The sequence below is a fragment of the Vombatus ursinus genome, unplaced genomic scaffold (assembly GCF_900497805.2).
Source record: "Vombatus ursinus unplaced genomic scaffold, bare-nosed wombat genome assembly UNPS02014173.1, whole genome shotgun sequence".
Taxonomy (NCBI): domain Eukaryota; kingdom Metazoa; phylum Chordata; class Mammalia; order Diprotodontia; family Vombatidae; genus Vombatus; species Vombatus ursinus.
In genome coordinates, this window is record NW_020953951.1 from 467,158 (window position 1) to 480,503 (window position 13,346).

The following is a 13,346-nucleotide window of genomic DNA, read 5'->3' on the forward strand; positions in this document are numbered from 1 at the left end:
CGTCTGTAAAGTGAGAAGGATGGACTAGAAGGCCTTTGAGGTCTCTTCTAGCTCCAGATCTGTAGTACAGTGGCCTGGGTTTGGATCCTGGCTCTGCTATTTACCTGAGTGACCTTAGGCAGGTTGTTTAACTAACCTCAACTTTCTCATCTGTGAGTGTACTGATATCCCGCATCTCAAATGTTTCTGATATCCTTAAATAATAGTAAGTAATGCCACCTCTGACCTTGGTTACCTGAGTGACCTTAGGCAAATCAGTTAGCCTAGGCAGTTAGGTATTGTAGTGGCTAGAATGCTAGACTTGGAATCAAGAAGACCTGAGTTCAAATCCAGCCTCGGACACTAATGGTGTGATTGTGGGCAAGTAACTTAACCTCTCTCAGTTTCTTCCTTTGTAAAAGGGGGATAATAATGGCATCTACCTCACAGGGTTGTCATATAGATCAAATGAGATCACATAGGTAAAATGCTTTGCAAATCTTTAAAATGGTATATAAGTGTTAGCTAATAGCAGTAGTAGCAATAATAATATGATATGACTCCTGTCCTGATGGAGCTCACAATCTGGAAAGGGACATAGGTTATATACAGGTGAAATGTATTTCATTCCTCATCAGGTGCATATATTAGACTAGACTCCAACATTATCACGCGCCCAGGAAACCTCTTTAGTAGGAAACTCATCATCCTGTGAGTTCGCATCACTTTGGTAGTCACACCTCTTCAATACCGTTAGTACTCTGATTGGATGGCTGAGCAAAGAACTACTCCCAAAAGCTTCATTTAAAGATGGCGCACAGACCAGCCAACTCCTCCTTTCCCACCAGAGCACTCCTTGGATTGTACTCTACTATACCATCCCCCTACCCTTTGCTGGCTATCTTTTTCCTTTCACCACCCTCATCGCCCCCTTTTTAGCTTTCTTTTGTGAATTGGCTTCCTCGGTTAGATTGTAAGCTCCTGGAGGGGAGGGACTGTCTTTTTTGTATTCCCAGCCCTTAGCTCAGTGCTTGGTACACAGTAGGCACTTAATAAATTTTTTTTTTAAGGCAATTAGGGCTAAGTGATTTGCCCAGGGTCACACAGCTAGTAAGTGTCTGAGGCCAGACTTGAACTCAGGTCCTCCTGACTCCAAGGCTGGTGCTGTATCCACTGCGCCACCTAGCTGCCCCTTAATAAATGTTTATTAATTGATTGGTTTGTATCCTCAGCACTTAGCACAGTGCATCGCACGTGGAAGGTGCTTAATAACTTTATTGACTAATTAACCAATGGAAATATTTGATAACAATATAGATTTTAATGACAGTTCAAGACAAATAGAAAAAAATGTCATAACGCAGCATGTGATTAATTGCTAAATAAACTATACAGACTTAAAGTGTTCAGGGGAAGAAAGGCTGCTTACCAGTGGAATCCACGTTCTGCTGTTCCCTCTCTGTGTGACCTTGGGAAAATACTTAACCTCTCTGAGAATCAGTTTCCTCATCTGTCAAATGAGGGCATCTTAGGGTCCCTTCCAGTTCTAATATTCTGTGACTCAAAGGTAGGCCATGACCTGTCCCTTACTGACTCCAACGCTCTCTCCACTTCTATTACTGTTCGCTGCTCTGGGCTACCAAAATGTAATGATTCACATCAAATCATCTGTGAGTCCTGACTTCACTATTTTCTCTATGGTTAGTCCTAGTGTTATGCTCAGTGTAGATATGGGACAAATATTTAGTGGAGGAAGATTGGTTTAATGGGAAGCACCCTGCTCCCCAAACACCCAACCTGCCTGGATTGCTGGTCAGAGGCCACGAGTTCTAGTCCCTGCACAACTGCTAATGACTTACTTTATAATCTTAAGCACATCACTTCACTCATTTCTCTGGGCCTCAACTTCCTCATTCTTAAAATGAGAAAAGCAGACTAGACAATAACTTAGGTTCCGTCCAGGTCTGATATTCTGTGCCTAACAATCATAAACATGTATGAGGTATGTACTATGTACCAGGCACTCTGTTAAATACTGGGGATACAAACAAAGGCAAAAAACAAAAAGTCCCTGCCCTCAAGGAGCTCCCAGTCTAATGGATCCTGTACTTGTGGAATGCTGTCCTTAAACATCTGGTGGGGCTGTCAAGGGAAAGTAGACTCAGGCTTGTTTTTCATGGCCCCAGAAAGTAGAATGAGGAGCAATGACTAGGAAAATTTAAGACCAGTGTAAGGGAAAACTTGTAATTACTGCTTTCCCAAAGTGGAAAAAGTTGCCTTGATAAGTAGTAATAACAATAATAGCTACCATGTGTATAGTGTTGTAACATTTGAAAAGCACTTTATGAATTTCTCCTTTGATCCTTTTAACAACCCTGGAAGGCAGGTGTTATTTTTACCTTTATTTTACAGAGAAGGAGACTGAGGCATACCAAGATTTTTAAATGACTTGCCTAGGGCCACAAAGCTGTGTCTAAGGCTGGATTTGAACTTGTGTCTTCATGACGCCAGGTCAGGTACACCATACATTGTACCATTTAACTGCTTCTAAAGAAACAAGTGGAAACTGGATGACCTCTTGTCAGGGATATAATAGAGGAAATTCCTTTTTCAGGTAGGGTGTACAATAGATGGCTTAAGAGGACCTCCGCTGAGGGATCCAGCCCTTCACCCAGAAGAGTTGTTGAAAAGTGAGGCTGAAGTGTAAAGGCCATTAGTTTACCAGAACAGCCCTGAGTTTCCATCTTCTGCCTGCTAAGTGACAGGCCTTGGGGTGCAGAATTGAGGAGGCTGCTGTCAGAAATAGGGTAAGGGTCCTTGCCTTTTCTGAGAGAGTATAGCAGGAACCTAGCCAAAGATTTCAGCTGAGCCTCAGGATTGAAACTGAATATGATCGCTGAGACAACAACCATCCAGCAAGACTGGTTTGAGTTAGTGTAGACAAGGGCCAGACTTGAAGGGGACCTGAGATACAGGGAAGATGCGCAGAACTAAAGAAAGGGAGGCCAGAAGGACTGGGGCCTGGACAAAAGCAGCTGCCACAAGGATCTCAGCCAGGACTCTGGGAGCAAGGCTGTTCAAGCCAATTGTGCACTAGAGGAAAGTTAGGGCAGAAGCTATCCTGCTGACTGCCCCCCTCTCCACTCCGGCCATGGGAATAGTTCTGTATCTCCTTTCTTCACTTGTTTTCCCCTGAAATCTTTACCTGTGGACACAAGGAAAAGTGTTCAAGGTTTTTGTTAGTATGGGTGTACTTATTGGAAATGTAAATAGAGCAAACAATTGGGGGGGGGGACAGAAGTCATGGCTGTGTGGTGGGAGGAAGAAGGAGGGAGGAGAAAAGGAGAGAGGGAGGGTTTCCTTACCTGTCAAATGAGGGGTTGGAAGCTAAGGTGGTACTGTGGAAAGTGTGTTGGATTTGTAGTTGGAGGACCTGAGTTCAAATTCTGATCGCTTACTAGAAGGGAAGGAGAAAGGGAAAGGGAGAGGAAGAGAGAGAGGCATTTTTTACTATATCTGGTTGGGAGCTCAGAGCTTAAAAATAGAATTTTAGATCCTTTTGTTTCAAATTCCCTGAGTAAAGAAAGAATACTTATACAGGGAAACCCATCTAGGTAATGAATCAGTAGTAGGGCAAAGCAAATAGAGGTTGAATAAGCATGGTCAACTCTCCACCCAGGTACTGCTACTGCTGTATGGCCATACATACATAGATTTATGAGTGTTGTACACATATGTACATGAGTAGCTAGGTGGTACAGTGGATAGTGTGCTGAGCCTGGAGTCAGAAAGACTCAGCTTCTGGAGTTCAAATCCAGCTGCAGACACTTACTAGCTGTGTGATCCTGAGCAAGTCACTTAACACTGTTTGCCTCAGTTTCCTTGTCTTTAAAATGAGCCGGAGAAGGAAATGGCAAACCTCTCCAGTATCTTTGCCAAGAAAACCCTTAAGTGAGGTCGCAGAGAGTCAGACGTGACTGATAAATGACTGAACAGCAACACCACATATGTAGACACATATGTTATATATGTTGTTCAGTATACCCTCTACATTCACCTTCTCCAGAAGTGCTCCCTGCTATCCTCCATCACTTAACCGGGATTGATAGTGTGGTCTTACAGCAAAAGCGAGGCAGATCTTTTACTAAAGGTGCCTTCCAAATGATGAATAGCTTTCCTACAGACGCAAAATTGTTGATTGTCTTTACCAACAATTCATTTTTCACATCTCATTGAAACTACCAGCCTTTCTTTTCTGGGCAGTTTTCACTGATGATACATCCACACTTATTACCACCATTGATGAAAGTTTCCTTTAAGTCTTATGGTGTCTGTAACTTCATTCATCACAGTCAGACAGCTCCACCACTGCAGTAGATTATGGTTTTTCTTCCTGCTTTGTGATTATTTTCCTATTTTCAATCTGTGAAAAGCTATAGAATCTTGAAACCCAGGCACAGAACCCCAATTCAAAATCAGATTGTACAGCCACTGGGGCCAAATAGAACTGCCTATCAAATTTTCTAGCCAGTCCAATGAAGCCATTGACAAATGTCTCCCTTCCCAGCTCCCCATTCCGTAAGGAATCAGTGTCAGTGGATGGTGTCCTTAAAGTCACCCGACAATTCATAGAGCCCTTTGCCCTAAGGGGGATCAAGAGACATTGGTTCATGGTCAGAATCTGACATTGACTTGTTTTGTGATCTTTGAGACACAAATGTGACCCACTTCTCCTCTCTGGGACTTAGTTTCCTCCTCTGTAAAATGAGGGGATTAAAAAATTGTCCTGGAGGGTAAATATGAAGTATACCTGGCAATGGATTGGATGTGTAGGGGTGAGAGTGAGGGTTGAGGATGTCACCAAGGTTTTGAGCTTGGGTGACTGGTTGTACCAGTCATAAAAATGGAGCACCAGCACCCTCTTCGACAACCTCCAGCCAAAACTAACCTGACTCTGCCCCTGGGGTCCTAGCCTCTGAGAGGTGAGCTTTTGCCTTATCCTGCACAGAACTGTGCCTCTAATACATTTCTGGGACATTTCCAACATCCCATACCAACCCCACCCCAGCTCCCAGCTCCCCTTTCTGCCTTGTCTTTTCCCATTGGAATGTAAGCTTCTTGAGGGTAGACTATCTTGCTTATATTCACATTAGTATTTAGCACAGTGCTTAGCAAATAGCAAGCACTTAGTATTAGCTTTTTATTCATTCATTCATTCCATTCATACCTCCTTCCTCATAAGAAGAGAGATGGGAGTTTGGGGGAGAGGTAATAAGCATTTATGTAACACCTTCTATATGCCAAGTACTGTGCTAAGCTCTTTTTACAAATATTACCTCATTTGATCCTCACAACAACCTATAAGGTAGATGCTGTTGTTATTATTTTACAATTGAGGAAACTGAGACAAACAGAAGTTAAGTGATTTGCCCAGGGTCGCACAGCTATAAAGTGTCTGAGGCTGGATTTGAACTCAGGTCTTCTTAACTCCAGGTGCAGTGCCTTACCCACTGTGCTATGAGCTGCCTCTACAGAGAATATTATATACACCATCAGACATAGTCACAGTATTAAGCAAATGTTTTTGCTTAATTGTTTTCTTTGTTTTATCCGGGAGAGTGATTCTGGGATTAAGAGTTGGAAGGTTAAGAAAGGATTAGGATGGAAGATAATTATTTCCAACAGCAACTGTGTTGCAAAAACAAAAGGCATCATTAAGATGTAGTAAAATAAAATGACTAAAGACTGCTAATGTCGTTTCCAGATCTAATATTCCATGAAATCAAGCACTCGGGTCACTTTGTAGGATATGTAAGGATCCTGAATTAGCCAGAGCAGCCCTGGATTTGGAGTCAGGAAACCTGGGATCAAGCTCCCACATAGAGATCTTCAATCTGTGTGACCATCAGTCAGCGAGTCCCGACCTTCTAAGCCTCAGTTTCCCCATTGATAAAATGGTGATGTTTGTTCTTCCTTTCTCCCAGAAATGTTATAAGGAGAAGTGTCCATTAACCTTGTTGTTGTTCAGTTGTATCCGACTCTTCCTGAACCCACTGAGGTTTTCTTGGCAAAGATACTAGAATGGTTTGCCATTTCTTTCTCCAGCTCATCTTACAGATGAGGAAACTGAAGCAGACAGGGCTCAGTGACTTGCCCAAGGTCACGCAGCTAGTGTCTGAGGCCAGATTTGAACTCAGGAAGATGATTCTTCCTGACTCTAGACCTGGCACATTATCCATTGCATCACCTAGCTGCCCCTGTTAACCTTAAAGTCCTGAACAACATGAATGTAACCCAGGACTAGAAGCTCATTTGCATAGGACTGTCTCCATTGGTGGAGAATGATTACTCAGGGCTCCCAGCCTGCTCAAAGGCAAGCTTGTAAAGAGCAAGTGGGCCTAGAGCTGTGGGCAGCTGCGGTGGGTAGAGTGCTGGGCCTGGAGCTGAAATCTAACCTCAGATACTTACTAGCCATGTGACCCTGGGCAAGTCACTTCACCCTGTTTGCCTCAGTTTCCTCATCTGTAAAATGAGCTGAAGAAGGAAATGGCAAACCCCTCTAGTATCTTTGCCAAGAATATCCTAAATGAGGTCACACAGAGTCGGATACAAGTGAAAGTAACTGAACAATAAATGATTTCATCAGTGGGAAGGCTTCCTCAACCAATGAAGACCAAAGCCCCTCCATGATAGTGAGCAGAAGACATTTTGCTTTCTCTCATTCAAGTCAAAAGAGCCACCACCTTCTTTTTTGGTCACTCATGTCCTTGGTGATGTCTTGCACAAATACTTCTCATATGCAACTTGTTATTGGTGCAAACTTTGTGTCCTAGACTCCCTCCTGACACAAAGGGCCTGGGTGCAATTTAGAGGCTTCTCATGTCTCTGGCCTGTTGACTCTACCCGGATGGAACCTGAAAACCTCAGTATCAGGCAATCAACTAATTCATAAGAATTTATTAGGTGCCTACTGCATGCCAGGCACTGGAGATTTAAAGAAAAAAGCCAGACAGTGCCTGCCTTCAAACAGTGTGCATTCTATTGGAGGAAATAACGTGTTCACAAAACAATGTTAATGTAAGATATATACAAAATAAAGGCAAATAGATTTAGGGATGAGGAGCATTCCTCCAGTGTAGGACGCCAGGATCCCTTATTATCAGGCTCTCAAGGCTCCAAATATGCAGCAATTTTAGCTACAAGTTAATGGACACAGAAGGAATTCACATCCAAGCATTTAGGAAGTCAGATGTGTTTTCCCATTTCCCATGACCACTGTCCCCTATAGTTCTGCTTCTGCAGCTTTCCTCCTTTGCTGGCTCCTGCAGATCTGACGTTCTCTAACAGATAGTGCCCATTACCTTTCCCAAAGGGACCAGCCCTCTAACAGCTGACCCCTACCGAGCATCCGGTCTACCTCCCATGTCAGCTAAATGTGTCTAGAGCTCACAGATACACCTCCAGGCAGAATGCCTCCATTCTACGGAATCTCCTTTTGTACCCGAGGGTCCTTTAGCCTCTGCCCACCTGCTCCAAGGATCTCTCAAGATGCTATGAAAATTCTCCTTTCTTATACAGTACAAATAATAAATTACTGATTCCAAATCCAACCCAGTTTTTGATGAATCAGTCAGTCCTGTCTGCCTCCTCTTTCCCCTGGTGACTGGGTAGTGAGTATTAGCTGAATCTTAGAGTTGGGAGGAGGGACACCTCTGCTTTCTCCCTGCTTGTCTTTCTCTTCCTTTTCTTCCTTTGGGGCGTTTGAGCTGTGTTATTAAAATTACCCCGAAGATGCTTCAAGAAAGATCTGTAAAGAGGCTGGGGAGGAGTGGAAGCAGGTGTTCTTAGTAAGGTATGCAGCTTTTCTGAGGATAAGGGAGATTTTGTAGTCTCTGCTACATAGTCTATGGAGTACCCAAATAATTATAATACATGATAATACATCAGGGAGATTCAAAGCACTTTGTGAGACAAATACAAATATGGTGTGGTGTCCAGTTCCTTGCCCTTCTTGTCCCCGGTCCATTAGGCTGTGACCTCCTTGAGAACAAGGACTATCTTTTGCCTTTCTTCACATTCCCAGCATTTATCATGGTGCCTGGCACAGTATTGTTATTCCTCAGTCATCTGAGTCATGTCCAACTCTTCATGACCCCATTTGGAGTTTTCTTGGCAAAGGTACTAGAATGGTTTGCCATTTCCTTCTCCAAGGCATTTTATAGATACATACCAATATTTACAGGTAAGTGACTTGCCTGGGGTCACACAGCTAGTAGGTGTCTGAGGCCAGATTAGAACTAAGAAAGATAACTCTTCTTGACTCCAGGCCTGGACAATCTATCTACTGTGCCACCTAATACATACTTGTTGACTGGACTAATTGACTAAGCCACCCTACTCTGGAAAGCTCATCAGTGCTTTGATATTCCCATGTATCTATGATCTTATCAACTTGAACACTCCCAATGTGATTAGCATATCCCGCCCATGCTTCGCCATTTTTGCAGACCTTTTTATATGTTCTTTCTAAAACATGTTGCCCAGATCTCAGTCTCCTCATCTGTGACATGGGTACAATGGTCATATCTGTTCTTCCTACCTCACAGGGATGTTGTGAGGATCAAAAGAAGCAATGAACTCGAAAGCCCTGTATGTAGGATGGTCTTATTCCCAAAGGAATTCTTTTTTAAAGGTATTTTTTGTTTTAATATCACTCAAATTCTCCCATCTCCCCTTTTTCTCCCTGACAGCCATCCCTTGTAACAAAGAATTTTTTAAAAAATGGAAAAAATAGGAAAAAGAGAAAAAGGTAGCACAGTGGATAGCGTGATGGCCTGGAGTCAGGACGGCTTGAGTTAAAATCCAGCTTCAGATGCCTACTAACTGTATGACCCCAGGCAAGTCATTTAACCTCTGTCTACAGGTTTCTCCATTTGTAAAATGGGGATAATAATAGCACCTACCTCCCAGGGTTGTTGATTTTAGGATAAAATGGGATAATATTTGTAAAGCTTTTTGCAAATCTTAATAATTACATAAATGCTAGCTATTATTATTAAACTATCCTCCTCCCCCCACCCCCAATCTGACATTATATGTAATGTTGCGCTCCTGTGGACCTTCCATCTCTGCAGAGGAGGGAAGAGTGTCTTTTCATATCTCTTTTTCCCAAAGGAATTCTGACCTTCCATAGGAGGGTGACAAGGATGAAAGGCCTCAAGACCACATCCTACAGGGACAGGAAGAAACTGAAGGTGGTTAGCCTTGATAAGAGATAACAAAGGGCAAGTTTGAGGCAGCTTTTCCAAAGTATCCGGAGGGCTTTCATGGAGAAACAGGGATTTGGCTGCTTCTGCTTGAGCCCAGAGAGCAGAACAAAGAGTATGGAAAGTTAAGGTCAGATTTAGGTTCAATACAAGGAAAAGCTTCCTAAGTTTAGGACTGTCTTAATGAGCTTTCACAGGAGGTCCTGGATTTTCCTCACTTGAAGAATTCCAGTGAAGACTGGATGATCCCTTTTCAGGAATGCTCTAGAAGTTATTCTTGTCCAGGTGTGTATTGGACCAGTCCCTTCTAGTTCTGAGTTGATATGATTCTGGTTTTGCAGAACTATAGAACATGTACTTCCAAAAACTCCTTTTCTACATTTGCATTTATAGTCCCTGTTTACTCACAAATTCTGGACCCGGAAGCAAGAGGACCTGGGTTTGAATCCTGCCTGGACCTGGAGGCAGGAGGATCTGCTGGCCTGGGTCTGAATCCCAGCAGTGAGTGGATTGACCAATGAGGGCTCAGTCCTGCGACCACTTGCTTTTGATGAGCCTGCTTTTCTGGAAATGCCTGATGATGTGGAAAGGAAGGGCCCGGCTCTTCACAAAGTCAGTGTTTTTCTTTCCTACCCTAATGTGAATGACTGTCAGAGGTGGAACAGATGAGGCTACTGCCTTGTGAGGTATGGAAAGGTCCAGGGACAAGTGTCCGTGCTAGGGTTTGCTACCAACCAAGCCCCAAGAAGCAGTTTAATTACTGTCAGAGAGAGGGTCAGATCAGAGCTACACTGGACAGTGATCATGAGAAATGAGAAAACACATCTGACTTCCAGGATGCTTGGATGTGAATTCCATTAACTTGTAGCTACAGCTATTAAATGTTTGGAGCCTTGTGAGCCTGGGTGACAGGGCTTGGAGGTATACTCTCCTTGATCGTTATCACAATTCCTTGCTGATTTCTGGTGAGTCAATTGGGTTTGCCTTTCTTTCTCCCCTGTAGCCAGGGCTGTAGGTATTCCATCACAATCAGCACCTCTCACTGACGGTTAAGCTTGGATGGCACCCTGTTCTGTCCACACTGATCATTCCTTTCTTCTGCCTTTTCCTAGGGCAGCTAGGTCAGATTTTTTAAATGACCCTGGAGAGGCAACTAGGTATAGTGAATAGAAAACTGACTTTGGAGACTGGAAGACCTGGGCTCAAGCCAGGCCTCTGACACATTCTGACTAAGTGACCTTGAGCAAGTCATCTAACTTCTCACTGGACTAGGCGACTCTCTAAGACCTAAGTTGAAGCACAGGTGCTAATCAGTATAGGTAGAGAGAGCTTTTGACCCAGGGACCTAGACCAATAAAATCACAGGTCTGGTTTAAAAAAAAAATTACCCTGCAAAAGATCTCCAAAAAGGAGAGGTAGGATGGGTGAAGCACCCTGTTCTCAGTGGGCAAGGCAGAGGGAATGCCAATTTTTGTGGACCTTTGGGGGAAGCAGTGTGATGAAGTAAAGAATCAAGAGACTTGGATTCTGAGTAATACTAGTGAATATGGACAAGTCATTTACCTCTTGAGGAGTCGGCTTCCTCACCTGCAAAATGGGGTAATGATATTCACTGTTTATTACCTACCTCACAAGGATATTGTAAAAAAAGCACTCTGTGAACCACAAAGCCTTACAGAAATAGGATATTATTTTAAATAAATTTTATCCTTTCAAGATCAGATGTCCCATAACTTGCATCCCTAGAGTAGTGCTAGGAGAATATGGGTGTTAAAGAGGTAGGCTTAATTTGAGAATTTGCTTTGCCTCACTATACATCTTTGCAACAGGTTCTGATTTTCTATCTTTCTCATTGGAGGTGGGAGCAGGAAAGAATGTAGACCTAAAAATAAAATAAAAATGAATTTAAAAAGGGCGGGTAGGTGGGCTTTTGTAGCAACACATATTTGGAATCATTGAAAGCCCTATCCGATTCCCCAAATTTAATGAAGGCTGGTCTCTTCCTCTCCTTTATCCATTCACATCACTTGTCCAAGATAACAATAACCACCACCACAACAATAATGATAATAATAACCTACCTTTATAGAGTACTTTATACCCGTGTTGGTGGTCTCTCCAGCAGTAATGTTTGGGGCATTCAGACCTTTGCCTCAACTTTGAAGGCATGGGTGGTACTTACACTCCTTTAGTTTCTCAACATAACACTCGTCCCCCCAACACACACCCCTATCCCCACTGTTGTTATTCAGTTGTGTCCTACTCTTTGTGACTCCATTTGGAAATTTTCTTGGCAAAGATATTGGAGTGGTTTGCCATTTCCTTCTCCAGCTTATTTTACAGGTGAGGAAACAGAGGCAAACAGGGTTAAGTGACTTGGCCAGGGTCACATAGCTTGTAAGTGCCTGAGGCTAGATTTGAACGCTCGTCTTCCTGACTTCAGGCCTGGCATTCTATCCACTGTGCCACCTAGCTGCACTAGCTCCCAGCTATGTTATGTGGTAGCTATGTTGTGACACCCTTCCAATTGATCTCCCTGACTCAAGTTTCCCCCTACTCCAATCCATCCTTTACTCAGCTACAAAGTGATTTTCCTAAAGCATAGTTCTGACCGTGTCACCCTCTGCTCAGTGAATTCCAATGGCTCCCTATTACCTCCACAATCAAATATAAAGTCCTCTGTTTAGCATTTAAAGCTTCTTGTGATGTGGCCCCCTTCCTACTTTTCCATTCTCTTAAAAAACTTTACTACCCTCCACATTCTTTACAATTCGAGCAAAACTGCCTAGTTGCAGTTCCTCCAGTGCTACACTCCATTATCCCATCTCCATGCCTTTGCACTAGCTGTCCCTCATTCCAGGCATCCTCTGACCTTTGTGTCTTAGTTTCCCAGGCTTCCTTCAAGACCCAGCTCAAAGCCCACCTTCTGCAGGAGGCCTTTCCTAGTCTCCACGCGCCCCCCCCCACCAGATGCTTTTGCATTCCTCTCTCAGACTGCTTTCCATCTGTTACTCGGTCTCTATCTTGCACGCACCTAAATATTCACACGCTGTCTCCCTCCTTAGAATGTAAACTCCTTGAGAGTAGGGACTGTCCTTGCCTTTCTTTGTATCCCCAGTGCTTAGCACTGTGCCTGGCACCTGGTTAGGGCTTAATCGTTACTTGCTGGCTCACTTACTGAGGATTCATAGAGCATTTCCTACCACTTTTATCCTAGGTATGTTTTGTTCTGTTTGCCTCAGGCACAAAAAAACTCTACCATGCAGAGTCTGGGTAATTTGCTTTTAAAAAAATCGACATCCAGTGTAAATGGAAGGTAGTCTCAGGGGGCAGACAGGGAGACTGCAGCCCTTTCTATCGATAAGGATTCTGCAGAAGGTGGTATTGTGGCCGAGTCTTGAGGGAAGTCAGGAGGGAGAGGAGAGGAGGAAGAGCATCCTAGGCATGGGGGGCACAGTCAGTGAAAAGGTGATCATCTCTGTTATATACTGAAATATATGTTGGGGTCCTATGGCCTCCATCAGCATTTGAGGAGGTCAGAGCATATTAGAACTTAGCATAGGCTGGAGGGTCAGAGAAGGAAGTCTGTTATTGGAAAGCCAGGCAGAGTTCACAATAGCAACTAATTTGGAGGGATAGGTTGGAAGTTGTGAACTGAATCTAAGAGCAAACCGGTGTGGATGGGGTGTGGGAAGAGTGTGTCAGTACAGGGTGGAGGGAAGACGGAAAGGGGTGATTGTCTCACTCCAGGAATCAGGACTAGACAGTATCCTTTTTTGGCAAGGCCCCCAGCCACGCCCCCACTTCTCTTTGTCAGCTGCCTCCCCATCTGTGGGCCCCATTGGGACAGCCCAAGTAAGAGGGGCTTTGTGGGAACAGAGGACAAGTCATCACTTTTCATTAAGTCATTATGTCTGAATCAAAGCACCTCAAATTCCTCAGCAGCATCTAAGGAAACAGGCAGTCTCTAAAGTCTGGCCGTAGTTGAGTTAGACTCGCCCTTTGTCTGTCCCTAAAGCATTCCCTCCCAACACAAAGGGGTCATTTTTGTGTGCTCTTGCTTTTTGATGGAACTATAGATCCCTGGAGCAAGAAGGGATT